The 16383-nt window shown below is 52.4% G+C and overlaps 1 protein-coding gene across 6 annotated transcripts in view; it reads right to left on the reverse strand.

Annotated features, from left to right (window-relative positions):
* Rbfox3 (RNA binding fox-1 homolog 3) overlaps positions 1–16383 on the reverse strand; it is a 448346-nt gene that overhangs the window by 128432 nt on the left and 303531 nt on the right. For 4 of the 6 annotated variants that reach the window (XM_017802339.2, XM_008849666.3, XM_008849669.3 and 1 more), the window contains one exon: positions 131–170. The exons of the other annotated variants lie outside the window; for them this stretch is intronic. The gene's annotated coding sequence lies outside the window, so the exon portion shown is untranslated. The remainder of the gene's footprint in view (positions 1–130; positions 171–16383) is intronic. 6 annotated transcript variants of the gene reach the window in all.

Raw genomic sequence — 16383 nt, forward strand, 5'->3', positions numbered from 1 at the left:
TAACCTCCCTCCCCCCACAGCGAGGGGGAACCCCAGCAACTCCTGGTGTTCACACCAGCAGCTCCCAAGATGTTCAACATGCTCATATCTGTCAAAAACCATTCAGCAAGAAAAGAGAAAGTCTTTATACCTTTTATTCAGCCAATTTTCCCCGAGGCGTTCTGGGCTCTCTGAGAAAAGAGAAAAAAAAAAGCAGAAAGAATTGCAATCAGCTTGGACCTTGTGCATCTCAAAGCTGGGGCACTGCTGGCTCAGGGGGAGGCGGCGGGGGACACGTTCTCCTGGGAGGAGGGAGCCTGCCAGGTGAGCTGGCTCCCGCTGCTTCTCAAGCTCTGGGTGGAAGACGTCATTTAACACACAGCGACGGAGGGGAACAGAACCTAGGACCATCACACTGTCTTCGTGGACGATTCCCCTGTGACGCTGGGAGGCTACTTCTGTTTTCCCTTTTCTTGGCCCTCCAACCCTAAGCAATCCTGAGGGTGCCACAAATTCCAACCAGTATAGTGGAATGTTCAATCCCGACCCGGGTTTCCTCTACCACTCAGCACCTGGTCGGCAGTGGTCACGGGGGGATGAGGCCACTGTGTCCTTTGTGGAATTATCTTATGCAAATTCATTTTAATACCCATTAAAGGAAAGGCACTGTGCTGGAAAGCTTTAGTGTCAACTTGACTCACCTGGGTTGAGGAAGCCTCAGTTGGGGAATTGCCTCCATTGGACTGGCCTGTCGCCATGTCTGTGGGGTATTTTCTTGATTGTTGAGTGATGTAGGACGGCCCATCCCACTATGGGTGGTGCCACCCCTGGGCAGGTGGGCCTGTGTTGTATAAGAAAGCAGGCTGAGCAGGGGTCAGAGGAGCGAGCCAGTAAGCAGCATTCCTCCATGGCCTGTGCTCCTGCTCCTGCCTCCAGGTTCCTGCCCTGAGTTCCTACCTTGGGCTCCCTGATGAACTGTGACCTGGGAGATGTAAGATAAATAAACCCTTTCCTCCCCAAGTTGGTACTGGTCAGAGTGTTTTGTCACAGCAATGGAGAAACTAGGACAGGCAGCAAATATTGCCACATTCATATCTATGTTATTTTACTTTTTTAAATTACACGTATGGGGTGGTATGTGTTTATGTGTGCAGGAGCCTGCAGAGGTCAGAGGTGTCAGATCCCTTGGATCTGGGCCTTACAGGCAGTTGTGAGCTGCCTGACATGGGTGCTGGGAACTGAACTTGGGTTCTCTAGCAGATCAGCAGTTATTCTTAACCTCTGAGCCATCTCTCCAGCCCCCAAATGTGAGATTTTAAACCTAGAAAAACAAGATGAACTAAGCGCTCTGGGGCTGGAAAGTATTTGGACTGAGTGTTTTTCTTCAGCTCTAGAAAAATCACAGTCATAATCTCTCTCCACATCGTCATAAAGAGTGAGCAGGTTAGGTGGCCATTCATTTTTTACAGCCTCCAGCAGCCCTCACCACAGTCATGTGGGGGAAGGCCCTCTCCTCCCATCCATACTTTTCAGTTGAAAAGGCCAAGGTCCAAACTGGCCGTTGTTCCAGTCCCAACCCCTCTGTCATCGTGCCAATGACCATCCCCCTGAGTCAGGGCCCCGCACTGTAGCCTCTCACAGGTGGGAAGAAGCAAGAATGAAATCGGACGTTGACCCACACATGGCTTGGCTGGATCACCACTGGAGTCTGTGGGAATCTCTGTGGTAGCATTTTGGTGTGTCATAGGTCCACCCCCCCCAGCAGACACAGTGGGGAGGGCTGTGGGCCAAAGGGCAGCTGAACTCAAACCAGAACTAGGCACGGGGAGGGTCATCCAGGTTAGATGGCATTTCCACATGTAGCTTATAAAGTGACTGAGTGGGGCCGTTGGGACAGAATATGCCGCCCAGTGAGCTATTTCAAAAGGAGATGGATAGACCAAGGGTTGCCTCCTGTTGGCTTGGGGGATAGCCCCAATGCTGACTGACTTCTTCGTTTCCCTTCATAAAAGGACTTCCCGCCTCAGTGTGATTTGGTTCTATTCCAGCCAGCCCTGCAGAGCAAACACGGCCAGGGACATGGATCGGCAGCCACGTCTTCCGGAAGGAAAAGACCCACTGCCCTGCTGGGGCTGGGTAGCAGGACAGGACTGGTGGGAGGGCTCGGGACGCAGGCCTTTCTTGTCTCTGCCTTTCCTCTACTTAGATGATCGCCATACCCCTTTCCTGTAGTCAGTGTTCCCCCAGGCTTATGCCTGACCCCTCAGAACTACTCCAAGCACTGGGCACCCTCTGGTTCTCAGATGCCAAGTCTGCACAACATTGGTACAGATGAGCATGGTAGAGTGACCCATACCCCCACCTTCCCAGCCCCTGCCGTCCTGTTCCAAGCACTCCTCATGTCTCCCAAGTTCTCACGAACATGTCTCATGGTTCTTCCTTGGTCAAAGGCAAACATTTGGCAGGCAGCCCCAGCCACGACAGAAGGCTCGGTGGCTGGAACCCATCTCCACCGTCTGTACTTGGAAGGCAGTGGGATTAAAGGGGAAATTCGAGGCTGGTGAGTCGAAAATGTCCACCAGATATGACACTTGGTCCATTTTCCTAGGTCCTAAGGTCCGCTTGTCCTCCATTCTGTCATATGTGTCCAGGATCACAGAGCTCTTTCCTGAGTCTCTCTGGAGGCCAGGCTATGTGAAATGGAGCCTGTCCTGTGTGAGCCAGGCGAGGAGAGACCACCCTGGACGGGGCCCTGCTGTGTGTGGTTGGGACAGACTCATGCTGGTCCCTTCCTCCGCCCTCCCCCCAGCATCTCCCATCTTCCAACCCTCCTTCCTCTACTCTGTCACCATATCCATGCCTGTCCCACCTGCTCATTCGAGGAAAAGTGGCCTGGGGTTTAATCATGTGCCACCTCACTGATGATGTCCTATGTGCACACTGGAGGGTCACAGTTTGGAGGGTACTCAGGTGTACTGTTGGTGAACCCATCTTTCAGCCACTCCTGGGATCATCATTTATGGTCATTTTTGTCTCTGGATCAGATCCAGGAAGATCATCAGGTTGATCACTGACTCTCCAAGGGCAGCTGTGGACACACTGTCCATGAAGTCCTAACAGAGTGAGTTAGCAGGTTGTCATCTACACACTCTGCCAGTGTGCCACCACACCTGGCAGAATACACTTTCTATTCATGCCTCCATGTAAGCCTGGGGGCTACAGACCGGGCAGGAGGCACCCAGATCGGTGGGCGCTGCCTCGGTTAGGAATGAGCTCCTGACTACTCTCTGGCCTCTTATCTGCTTTCTGGTCTGGACTGAGAATGACCCAATGGGAAGAGGACCTATCTCAGAGGTCCTGGTTTCCCCAAAGCCTGGCATAAGTGGGTGTTTGCTGAGTGACTAAGAATGTACGGACCAGCAGGTGAGTGTTTGCCTCCCTAGCCAGAACCAGACATTTGTGTTAAAAAGTAGTATTGGGGTGCTGGATAGAGGGCTCAGAAGTGAGGAGCACCGCTGCTTTTGCAGAAGATCTGGGTTCAGTTCCCAGCATCCACAACCATCTATAACTCCAGTCCCAGGGGTCCAACACCCTCTTCTGGCCTCCTCAGGCACTGTACATACATGGTGCACATACATACATACAAGCAAAACAGTTATATACATAAAATAAATCTTTTTTAAAAAGTGGGACCAGTTCTCCTCAGAAGAAGCACATGTGTTCCTGGTGAGCTCTGAACAGGGAGATTCGTTCATCCTTAGACCTTTCTCATCCTTCCCCTTCCCACCTCCACCTAGTCCCCAGCTTCGTCTACCCACATCCCTCCAGGGTGGGTCCCAGAGCCTTGCCTGGCAGGTCTTGTGGAGACCTCCCCTGTCCTCTTTATCTAATGCCACCCAGAAGACAGAGCCCCCTTCCCCGAGAACCTTTCATCCGCGCTCTCTTGTACCCACCAAGCATTTTGCTCTTTAGAAATTAAGCTCGGACCTGCTTGCGTGACCCTTACGACAAAAGAACACATCTCTATTAGCTAAACCCATTTTCAGTGTGATCACTCAACACGACCTCCCAGAAAAGGCATCTCTGTACATCACAACCCAGACGACTCCCACTTGCAGGCTCTCTTCACCTTCCATGGCCTGAATGCCCTCCTTCCCTCCTCAGCTGGGTGTCCACTTGGTGGATCGACGGTGAGACTGGGAAGGCCTGGGGAAAGACTATGTCTTCAGTTTTTGACAAGTTAGGGCTCCCGCGTGCAAACTGGAGGGGTCACTGACACTCGGTCCACAGGCACACTTGCCCGGCATTCCGTACTGGTTGCTTCAGGGTTCTGAAGCTCCCTAACAATGCTGCAGTGCTGGGACCTAACAGGCAGAACAGACTTATGTGGCATTGTGCAAGTTCCTGCAAATGGCAGGGAGACCCTCCTACCAGGACGGGTCCTAGGAGCCTCTGCCTCCACTATCAGGGGCTTGCTGGGAGAGGGGTCTGCTCAGTAGGCCCCTCCCTGCTCCTGAGCCCTCTTAGGAGAGCAGCTGCCTGGAGGGTACAGAAGATGCTTACAAACCCTTCTTGTGTGGTGCTTTGATTTTATTAAGCGATCCATTTCTGCTGGCTCCCTGAGGGGATCTGGAGGTGAAGGGCACAATTTTATAAACAAAAAATTAACTGGGGGTGGCTTAAACATGACTTCTGATGGTAGTGATCATGATGGGGGAGCCGTATCGATTTAAGGCTGTTTTGCTTCTAAGAAGAAATTCACCTGTAGTGAGCAGGAGGGGGGAGGGGAGGGACAGGTGAGGGGAGGGAGGGGGAGGAGAGAAGAGGGGCGCGGGACAGAAGGGAAGGGGAGAGGAGACCCCTCCCTTATGGCTCTGGGCCACTTCCAGGGGGACTGACACTTCTAGCAGGTTCTGGGCACCAGAGGTCATTGGAATGGCTTTGAGCTCTGAGTATACCTCTGCATATAGGTCTGTGGGAAGACAGCCCTGACTGGGCTTCCTGGGGCAGTGGGGAAAGAATGAGAAGACTTTGTGCTTGGAACCCTGGGCAGGTTCAGCAACCCACTGCCGCTAATTCCATCTCAAGGTTCCTTGAGGTTCTCAGGCCTTAAGTCCTGCTTGAATGGGGCCGGGATGGACACCACTGCAGGCCCTGTAGGAGCAGTACTCACAGCAGCACTGGCTGCATGCTGGGGACTGTGCCCTACTGGGGTTAAGCCACTGATGACATCACTGTGGGTAGGTGCTAGAAGTTTCTACTCGACAAATCTGAGGCTCAGAGAGGTGAGGCGACTTACTCCAAGTCCCACAGCCAGTGAGAGTCGGAGCTTGGCTTCAGATCAGACCTCTTGCCCACTGGCTCTCTCTGGGCTCTTCTGCTCTGTGTGGGGCTCATCAGGATGGAGCCTGAAATATCAGCTGTGTGCAGAGAGCAGGCCCACCCAGTCTTGGAACAGACCCTGGCTCGAGCTGATCGTTGCTGGCTCTGACCAGCTCCTAGCCTAGGATGTGAGTGGCCTCAGCAACCAACATTAGCCTACAGTCTCTTTCTGTTTACAATTCTCTGGGCTCTTTCCATGCTAAGCATCTGCAGACAGGCTGCTCTTCTGCTGGCTTGGCCTCTCTGCAAGGCTTGTGTCCTTACCAGTGGCTACTGTCAGATCCCGGGGAGCCAAACTGTCAGCTGCTCCTGCTGGATGTGAGGTTCCATCCATTGGTGGGAGGAAGTCAGCTGGCACCTTGTACCCCCAGGTAGGCAAGACTGGGGGAAAAGTCATCTTTACTTTTGGGAGCACAAACTTGTGTAATGAAGGGAGCTCACTGACCCCAGTGGCAGTTGGGTGGCTGTTGTATAGGACTGTCCTCTGAAAGGTCCTCCTGAGTTCAGCTGTGCCCACTTGGCTAAGATCACCCACCACAGCTGGGCCTGTTGACTTTTCATAGCCACACCTCCTAACCCGTTGATTTGCAAGTGACCAGGGGAGGGCCTAGAGTATATAGGCTGGGGAAGTTAGGGCAGGCTGTCTCATCATTTTTGTGGCCAGGGGGACGTCTCCATTTGTGCGTGGGTGAAGACTTTCTGGGGTGGCCTTAAGTGGGGAGCACCCACACTCCTGTAAGGAAACCCTCACCCACTGCTCTGTAAGGAAGTCCAAGAAACTCACTGGTTTCCCAGAGTGCATTGTGGTGGAATCCTATCTCCGTTTGTTGTTGGGACCCAGGGAGGAGGGGGTGGGTGTTGTTTACACCCTGCCCCAAGGAATTTTAGCAACAGCAGCCCAGCCCACAGCTCAAGAAAGCTTACAGTTTCTAAGCTGGGCTTTGGATACTACTCTGAACCATCTCCTGCCCCCAAGCCCACCAAGTGGAAACTGAGGCCCAAGAGGTAATGCTCTGATGGTGAGCCAAAGCCAGAAAGCCCAGCACTCCCAAAGAGAGAGCAGCCGGGAGGACAAGTGACCCTGCTGTGGAGGAGGAAGTTCCTGGAGGCTCAGAAGCACAGAGGCCTGGAGGGGGCCAGCACCTCCCTGGAGAAGTACCAGCTGAGCAGCTCCCAGCACCCAGGGCCCAGCACTGTTTCAACAAGTCTACACATCTTGGCCTTCTGTATGTGGCTGCGACACACACCCACTCATGCTGTGTGGAAGGGTGTCTCCCCAACACTCGTGCCCACCCAGACTTAAGACTGCAGCCATCTATGGAAATAAGGTCTTTGCAGAGGTAACCGGTTAAGCGGGGGTCATACCGAGTTGGGGTGGGGCCCACTCTCAGGACCGGTGTCTGAGGTTGGAGTGACGTGTCTATAAGCTGAGGAGAGATAGGGAGCACAACACCACTCATAAGCTAGCAGAGTCTAATAGGGTTCTCCCCAGAGCTTACAAACACAGCTGGCCCTGCCCAGCCACAGTTCCAGAATCTGCCTTGCTTCCCAGCCTCTGAATGGGGAGAGAAAGCATTTTTACTTTCTAGACCACGTGGTTTCTGCTCATTTGTCTTGGCAGCCCAGGACAGTCATCCACCAGCCTGTCCCACAGACCTCAGGGCAGTTCCCCCAGGGGGTGCTGCAGCAGGGGGTGATGAAATCCACCTGCACCCCCTCATCCTGGCCTTGCTGGGCCCGGACCCCAGGCTGCAGGGACTCTGTCCTCCTCCATCACAGTTTCCCATGACGTGACATTATCCCTGATCAACCCCAGAGCTGTTCACTTTTATGTAATCTTGGGAACCAGTGTGACATCCCCCACCCCCATCCCTGGACATGAGCTGTTTCCATGGAGCTGAGACTGGGTACCATCTTAGCCATACCCAGCCCCACCCTGAGAAATGACACACAGGCCCCAGGAAAACCAAGAAAATCACTCTCTTGAATATCTTGTGGATTTTTTTCTCATTGTGGTATAATGCAGAAAACATTTACCATCTTAACCACTGTGTGCGTGCGTGTGTGTGTGTGTGTGTGTGTGTGTGTGTGTGTGTGGCCTCAGGTGGCCTGGAACTCTTATGTAGACCACACTGGCCTCCATCACAGAGATCCACCTGCCTCTGCCTTCTGAGTGCTGAGATTAAGGGTGTGTGTGACCATGTCCAGGCCTACTTATATATTTTTTAAAGATTTGTTTTATTTTTAATTGTGTGTGTGTGTGTGTGTGTGTGTGTGTGTGTGTGTGGTTATGTGCACCACCTGCCTGCAGAGTCAACACAGGCCAGAAGAGGACACCAGATCCCCTGGAGCTGGAGTTATGGGCAGTTGTGAGCCGCCCAATGTGAAGGCTGGAAACAGAACATGGTGGGTCCTCTGCAAGGGCAGCGTGTGCCTGACCACTGAGCCACCTCTCCGGCTCCTTAACCGTCTTTGAATGTATGAAGTACTTTGTTACCCATCTCTACGACTTTTCCATGGCCCTAAACTGACTCCACATTAAATGCTGACTCCCAATTTTCACTGAATTTTCTTCCCTTTTTTTCACACTTGGTTATTTTTGTAACGGGATGGGGTACATGGTGCGCATGTGTCGGCCAGAGGACAGCTGGTGGAAGCCCATTCTCTCCTTCCACCAGTGGGTTCACGGGATTGAGCGCACATCATCTCCCCCACTTTACTTTCTGTCCCTGAATTTGATAACTGTAGGACCCTCCCTGGGATGGTTTGAACATGAAATGTCCCTCACAGGCTCATGTGTTTGAACTCTTGGTCCCCCACTGGTGGAACTGTTTTGGGTGGTTGTGGAACCTTGGGGATGGAGGGTCTCACTAGTGGACATAGGCCACTAGGGCCAGGTCTTGAGGGTTATAGTCTGGCCCTGCTTCCCATTCTAGCTCTGCGTCCTGACTTGCCAGAGTGTGAGAAGCCCAGATGCATACTCCCCGGTCACGGTGTTCTTTAAGGGGCCTCTCTCAGGCATTTTGTCACAGTGAGAAAAGTAATCAATGCATCCCTATAACTAGGATCATATGGGGCTCGTCCTTCGGCGTCTGACCTCTGTCATTACCTATAATGTCATCATGATTCATCATGATGCAGCAAGCGTCGTTCAGGGGTGATTTTTTTTTCCCTTTTGATGGCCAAATAGTCTTCCCTTGTAATACAATTCATTTTGCACATCCATTCATCTGTTTTATGACCGTTTGGATTCTCAGTCACTTAAAAATTTTTAAATTATTTATTTTTATTTGATGTGTATGAGTTTATTGTCTGCATGTTTTATTTGATGTGTATGAATGTATTGCCTACATGCATGTAAGTGCACCTGTGTCATGCAGTGACTGTGGAAGACAGAAGAGGGTGTTGGATCCCCTGGAACTGGAGTTATGGATGGTTGTTAGCTACCATGCTGGTGCTGGGACTCGAAGCTGGGTCTTCTGCAAGAGAAGCCAGTGCTCTAAACCTCTGCATCGTCTCTTCATCCCCTCAGCCACTTTTTAAGACAAGATTGATAATTGGCCCAATTTCCCATTTTGCTTTTGTGACTAGCAAGTTCAGAAAGGAGGCTAGTGTCTCAGACTTGCTGCCCCAAAGCCTTATTTTACAGCCCTCTCTTCCCAATCGTCTGGCCCTTCACGACAAGCTTTCACTTATTCTGTGGGGACATGAGAGCGGATGCCAAGTACACACAGAAAGATGGCGGCATGGGCGAAAGGCCGTGCAGGGTCAGCCAGAGAGAGGTAGCAGCCCTGCCACCGCGTGGTCCAGGCACAGGCAGGCGCCTCAGGAAGCTCACGCTGCACCACTGAGCACGTCCGTCTGCCCTGCAGGGCTTTTGGCCCTTTTCTCTCACTGGCATCTGATTATGCTGAGGAAGCTGTTTAATGCAGATAGAGGGACATGGTGGCCATCTGAGCCCCGCCCCCCACGGAGCTGGGCCCTGCACGCCATGTTCTCCCCGACACTCAGCTAGAGCATAAGTCAATGCCGGACACATCTGGGCGACCGTCCAGTCTTTACTTGTGGGGGGGGGTGTGGTGGAAGACCTTGGCTCACATCCCTTTCATTTCTTTAAAAATTTTCTGCTCCTCAGCATGGGGGATCAGCCAGGACAGTAGGACTAGGTCTCTCTGCCACAGGCCTTCAAGACCCAGCTGGCATCCCTCCAGGCTCCTTGGAAACCCAAACCTGCTCAACCCTTGCCTTGGGGTTGGTACTGCTCAGGCACATTTGTTGGTCCTGCTGTGGGGGCAGAGCACACAGATAAGGAGCTGGGTGGGGCTGAATTCCTACTCAGGGCTGGGGATACAGCTCAGTGGTAGAATGCTTACTTAGCATGTGTGAGGTCCTAGGTTGAATTCTCAGCACTGCAAAATAATAAATAAATAACAATAAAACACATCTCAGGGCAGACAGCATCTTGTGGCACACATACCATCAGGGCACATGGGCTTCTTAGACGAACGTGTTTTGCTATTAATAATTTAGACGTGGCCTTTCTCCTTTGAGAGATGGGCAAAATCTCATTTCCTGAGCAAACACCTCCAGAGCCGACCTGTTCACTCCTTTAAGATGTCCAGAAATCTGTCTCAATCGATGAACCCATGTGATAAAGTCTATAATGGGACTGGTTGCTTAGAAAGCTGTGCCCAGAGGCCATGGACGCCTGCGCCAGGCCTGCCCGCTATCAGGTGGGGACCATGCAGTTAAGCAGTCTGGCCTCTAAGTGCCTTGGTTTGCTCACTGGCACAGTGGAGGTGGAAGCCTGGCCACGGGGGAGAGTAGAGTGGGGCAAGTGCCCTCCCATAGTCTTGCCTTGGTGAAGGGTCTCACCAAACAAGGTGGCCAGGGTGGGCTTTCAGTGACCCTGGGACTTTGGGAAGAAGGGTGTTGGATAGGCATGTCCTCTGAATGGCAAGCAAATGGATAGATGCCTTTTCTAGCTTCTCACCTCTTTGCTTCAAACTGTTTGAACCCTAAGAGTCTCCAAAAGAAGGAAAGGAGACAGTCACCCCTCCCACCCAATCAATCAGCCTTAACTGCATGAGGGGGTGGGACTAAGGGGAGACACCTGGAAAGCGAGAGAGGAAGAGGCTGCTTTGCCGTCTTGGGCCAGCAGGGTGGTGGTCACAGATCTGGAAGGCTCAGCTGAGATGTGGGCGGGGGGGCGGGGGGAAGACCACAGGTGTCTATATTTTCATAAGTAACTCCTCCCTGACATCATGTGCTCTGTTGGCAAGCCCAAATAAATATCTTTATTCCCTAAACTGTAGTTTGAGGAACATTGTGTCAGTTGGTCCTATGGCAGGGGAGGAGAGAGGGCTTCCCAGAGTGGAACAGCCCAGAGGAAGTTTCCTCACCTCTTGGCCCTGGCAGCTCTTCATGGTAAGCCGGGTCCCTGGCCTGGGGAAGGTGGGCGTTGGGGTTGGAGGGCTCAGTGGGATTCATTTGCACTGCGGTGCCCCTCTACCCACCTGAATGCAACTACACCCCTTGCCTTAGCTAGTCTTACTGGGAGCTGATCTTTCCAACAGAACTAAGAGCAACTGGTGGGCATCTACCTGTGAGGGGTCCTTCGTGGTCACTTTGGGACACTTTGCACTGTGGGAGGTCTTCTCCAAATCCCGGAGAGCTCCGTCAGTGAGCTGCAGGTTCTAGGCACAGGGGAAGTGACTTCTGTCCTCAGGCCTCCCTCTGTTTGGGGGTTATATCATTTACTTTTCTTATTGCTGTGACAACATACTTTAAAAGGACTTAAGGAAGGAAGGGTTTATTTCTTCAAAGTTTGAGGGTGCAGTCCGTCATGGTGGGCAAGGCATGGTGGCAAGATGTCAGGCAGCCGATCACATGCTGATCCACAGTCAGGAAGCAGAGAGAGATGAATGCTCAGCTCCCTATCCCTTTTCATTCACTCAGGAATCCCAGGGCATGTGACGATGTCACCCATGTTCAGGTTGGGTCTTTCCAGCTCCCTTACGCCAATCTAGGAACTCCCTCACAGATATACCCAGAGGGTTATCTCCTAGGCTATTCTGGATCCTGCCAAGTTGACAATCAAATTGACCATTACAGGGACAGAGGCTGGAGGGTGTCATGTTGGTGACCTGCAAAGCAAGCCAGTATTGCCTTTAAGCAGAGGTCCCAGCTCCACGGCTTCCTTTCTGGAAGGACCACGGGCAGACAGGGGCCATGTGGCCACTGCCCATCTTGTAGAGGAAGCTGCTTATAGGGTCTTTCTGCCCATGTAGGCAGAGCTGCTCAAGTGAGGCCTCAGATCAGAAGTGCACGCACTGCCTTTCCCTGCCGCTGACACAGGACTCCAGAGACCCCTAAACCACCCACCTTGCAAATCCGTCTCTGGAACGGTGGCAAAGCCTGGGGACGGGAGCATGGTTTCTGCCGCTGGGCCGCCTGCAGCCACCATGTACTCAGATCTCCAAGCCACTGTTCGTGCTTGGGCTGCAGACTGAGGCATGTGGAGTTACTGAGCTTCGAGCAAAGTCTGGATCTGCTGCTAACCATGTCCCTCTGGTCAGTGAGTCCTGGCCACTGGGCTCCAGCCCTGTGGTGCCATCTGCCTTTGATTTTCTTGTTACTTTGCTTTGACATCTGAGCCTGGCTGCCCCTGGAGGGTCGCCCTTCCAGAGCTAGCGCATTCCCAGAGACTCCTAACAGATGGCCTGAGAGTCGCTTGTTGTGAGTAAACCTCTATCCAGAGGCCAGACACTGTATGGGCTCCAATCCTCCAGGCCTCTGCCCACCTGACCCAATCAATTGTGCCAGGGCCAGATGCTAGACACCTAGAGATGACCAATGAAGCCAAGAATCTACTGAAAACATCCCAACTAGCCAATCCAGCTTGCTGTGCCTCACCAGTCCACAAGGTAGACTCTTGCCTGTGTTCCCCGTTTCACCTGCTTCCTGACCTAGCCTGGTACCTCCCTGTGTGACCCTGGTGCTCTACCAGGCCTCTCAAATCCCTTTCACGTGACAGTCTGTGCATCTTATCATGTACAATCAGCACAAAACCCAGGTACTTATAAAACCCACCTGCCCTTGTTTGGGGAGTAATTTGGTCAATAAAGTGCTTGCCTCATAAACATGAAGATCTGAGTTTGATCCCCACACACATAGAAATGCTGAGCATGGAGGGGTACACATGTAATCCCAGTACTTAGGTAGAGAGACAGGAGGCACCCTGGGGCTCGCTGATTTACCAGCTTTGCCTAATTGATGAGCTCCAGGCCAAAGCAGGCAGACGACATTTCTAAGAATGACCCCCGAGGCTGACCTCTAGCCTTCACAAGCCCGCGCGCGTGCGCGCACACACACAGGTGCATAAGTACCCACCCATATATCTGCACATGCAGACACATGATCACGTGCACACACACATGCATTTTAAAAAGCCCGTTCAAGTGGCGCCTCCCCATCGAACTTGTTGGTTGTGCGCCTCAGGATTGTGGTTCCTGTAAGACAGAATCAGTTTTAAGGGGTGACACAGAGACCGTCCCTGGGGGCAGAGAACGAGTTAGCACTTAGTATAGCTTAGAGCCACTGCCAGAACCAAACCAAAGGACTATTAAGCTTTGGGGGTTAACATGTCTCTGCTCACTAGTTTTTGGGTCTTCTACTGAAAAAGGCATTAGAAGACGCAAACATAGATTTTTTTCATTATTATTATCAAATCCACATCCCCAGTGCTCGCCTACGACTAACCCACATCGACAAGCAGCTAATTTGCAGACGGTGCCTGGATTGACAGTTCCGTTTATTTAATAACAGATAGCCGCTGTCTTCCCCGCTTCTGTTTGAGCACAAGTCTTTGCTGAGACAGGAAACATGATAAATTGTGAATGTGTTTACGCTTACAGTCCTGAGGCCCTGGGGCTAATGGTCAGGACTTCAAATAATAATAACAGAAATAACCTTTTGGGTTGTTCTCTTGGAGTCCCTAATGAGGACAGTTAGGTAAGCGGATCTCGGGGTGTGGGTGGCATTGTACCTGTGGGCTGATCGGCTTCTGTGTCTGCTCAATACCGGCTAGGTATTTGCTTCACTGAATAAATGTGTTGGGGTGGGTTCAATATGTCCTAAGTGTTGAAAAAAATGGCAGCAGACGCACCCCAGGAAAGGTTCCTCCTTTAGATGGTCGCTGCCTCATGGGTGCTTTTGTGGGTGCCCAACACAAGCTTAGCCTCCTTAGCCAGAGTCCCTGGCCCAGTTCTCCATGGAGACACATGCCCTGGACAACCAGCTCTGTGCTTATGTTCCATCCATCACTGACAGGGCTCAGATCTAGGTAACCCCAAACCCAGAAACCATGAGGCTCCTAAGAGGAGCGGAGTCAACCAACTCCCAGCCACCTGCAAGTTAACAAAACCAGCCCCGGGAAGTCGATGACCAATGGGGTTGTGAGGACCAGTGCTGGCCCCTCCTGAAATCCCTCCATAACGCCAGCACCCCAAACTCAGCCTCTGAGCACGCTCACTCCCTCCCCTAGTTAGTCCCCATACCAGCACATTGTTTCTAAGCTTCTATCCATCCTCCTTCCTTAGCTCCTTCTGTGCTCATCAGCCTCCCTTTCTCTCGCTGGAGTGTTGTCCTGTCCCTGGTCCTGATCCTAGTTCGCAGGCCCTGCAGGGCATCCTCCTCCGTTCCTGGCTCAGCAGCCTTCAGGGATCTAGTCTCAGTCCTACGAGAATGTCTGCTGGCTTCCTGACTGTGCTTCATCATGTTCCAGATTTTCCTTCCTCTGCCCTTTAACCCAACACACTCTCGATCAATGAATGATCCGGTGGCCTGGGAGTGCCCTCATCCTTGGTCTCTCGGTGGAACCTGAGCCTGGTGGTTGTACTGTACCCAGGTGCAGCCCTTTCTCCTGGGCTGGCCCAGGCACACGCACCTTCATCCAGCCGCTCCAGCTGTTCCCACCACAGCCCTCCACAGCCCCTTCTCTAGTGAGCATCTGAGGGCCCTGTCCGGGGCCCCTTTTTCATTCCCACGGCTCTCTCCCTTGAGATTCTTCAGTGCTCTGGTCTCAACCCCACAAAACACCCATGATGTTTGACTTGGCAATCCCAGTTGGGATCCTGAGGACCAGGCCTATTCCCCAGCCCACCTCTCTTGGTTGTGAGCCTGAGCCCACAGCTATACCAGCTCTTCAGTTCTGGTCCACCTCTCTTAACCTGGGTGTCTCCTTCCCAACATGGCCAAAGTCATAGCTCCGGCCAATCTTCTGGAACCTTGAGTTTATCCCTATGACTGTTCTGCCAGCCCATGGATCCACCTCCAGCCAGATGAGGAGGTCACTAGGGAGCACCCGATCCCTCGTTCTGTCACCCATCAGTCAACCCTGATTCTATCATCTTGCCCTTCAGGGTGCCTCTGGGGCCAGCCTGTCCTTCCCCTGACCTTGACAGCATCACCTCCCTGGGGTGTCCCCATGAGTGCAGGGACCCGATATCAAGCTGCATCATAGCACTCTGTTGACTGTTTCATCCCTGGATCCAAGTCTTCCTTTCCCTCAGCTCCAGGCTTTGGGAGCTTTGACCCAAACCTTCTGCTCACATCTTGTCCCCAGAAGCACCCGGCACAGAATGGCCGGGTCATACACACCTGCTAGGTGGACAACAGGGAATTTTTGGAGTGGCTGCCTCAGTTCCCATCGCAAAGGTTCCTGCCCTCCTCACGGCTCTTAAAAGACTGATGGGTGACACAGGGTTGCCTGTCAAGTACCCCTGTGCTACTTAGTTTTTTACTTTTATTTATTTTTTTTTTTTTTGAGACAGGGTCTCCCTGTAGCCCCAGCTGACCTGGAACTCACTATGTAGATCAAGTTGGCCTTGATCTCACAAAGATCCACTTGCCTCTACTTCCCGAGTGCCGGGATTAAAAGTGTGCGCCACCACACCGAGCACCGCTGGTTAGTTTGACACAAACTAGAGTCACCACAGAATAGGGAAGCCGAACTGAAGGACTATCCAGATCAGACTGCCCTCTGGCCATGTCTGTGGGGCAGTCTCTTGATTGCTAAGGTAGGAAGCCAAGCCCACTGTGGGCAGTGCCATCCCTGGGCAAGTGGGCCTGCTGTATAAGCAAGCCAAGCGAGCCGTGGGAAGCAGCAGGCCGGGAAGCAGCGCTCCTCTGTGGTCACGTCTTTAGTGTCTGCCCCAGCTTTCTTCAATGAGGACTGTGACGGGGATGTGTAAGTCTAATAACTGCCCCCCACCTCTAAGTTACTTTTGGTCAGTATTTTATCACAAAAACAGAAAAACAACCAAACTAGAACACCTCCTCCTGTGGTGGGGGAGGGGATGAAGCACAACGACTGTCCTTCAGTGGGGCTAGCACACTCTGTGAACTCAATTCATACCAGAAGGAGCAAAGAAACCCCACGTCAACCTCCCAGCTTCAACGGAAGCAAGCTCACCCCTCTATAGCCGTCCACGTGGAGTGTCTCCCCACCTGTACTTCCAGAAATTCCCGTTCTCAGGGCCTCCAGGGCACAGGACGTTTGACCCAGCTCCTGGATGACTGGTATTGGTTCTGCCAGAACCCTCCACGCTGGTTCTAATCCCATGTGGGACCACTCGGCCTTCTTCTTTCAAACACCATCCTCCAGCCTGTGGGACTCTCTGCTGTTAGACAGGCCCCGCTCCCAGTTAGGGGGTCTACGCTCAGCCTCGGAATCTGCCTCATCCTTTCTTCTCAGGCACCTGCAGCAAAATTGTCACTCAGTTGCCCTGGTCCCAATGGATTCAAGAGGCACCCCAAGTTTACATGTACTTGGAAGGGGGAAGTGACTGGAGTAACTCTCCTAGGGAGTTAGAAAGGGCAGCCCCTGTATTCTGGGGATGAATGCCCCATCATCATGTCCTAATCCTGGAAGCTGTGACCATGTTAGTGTCAGTGTCAAGGGGGTTAAATGTAGATGGAATGAGGGCTGCTGAGAAGCTGACCTTAAAACAGGGAGACCAG

The sequence above is a fragment of the Nannospalax galili genome, unplaced genomic scaffold (assembly GCF_000622305.1).
Source record: "Nannospalax galili isolate Female #2095 unplaced genomic scaffold, S.galili_v1.0 scaffold945, whole genome shotgun sequence".
NCBI lineage: Eukaryota > Metazoa > Chordata > Mammalia > Rodentia > Spalacidae > Nannospalax > Nannospalax galili.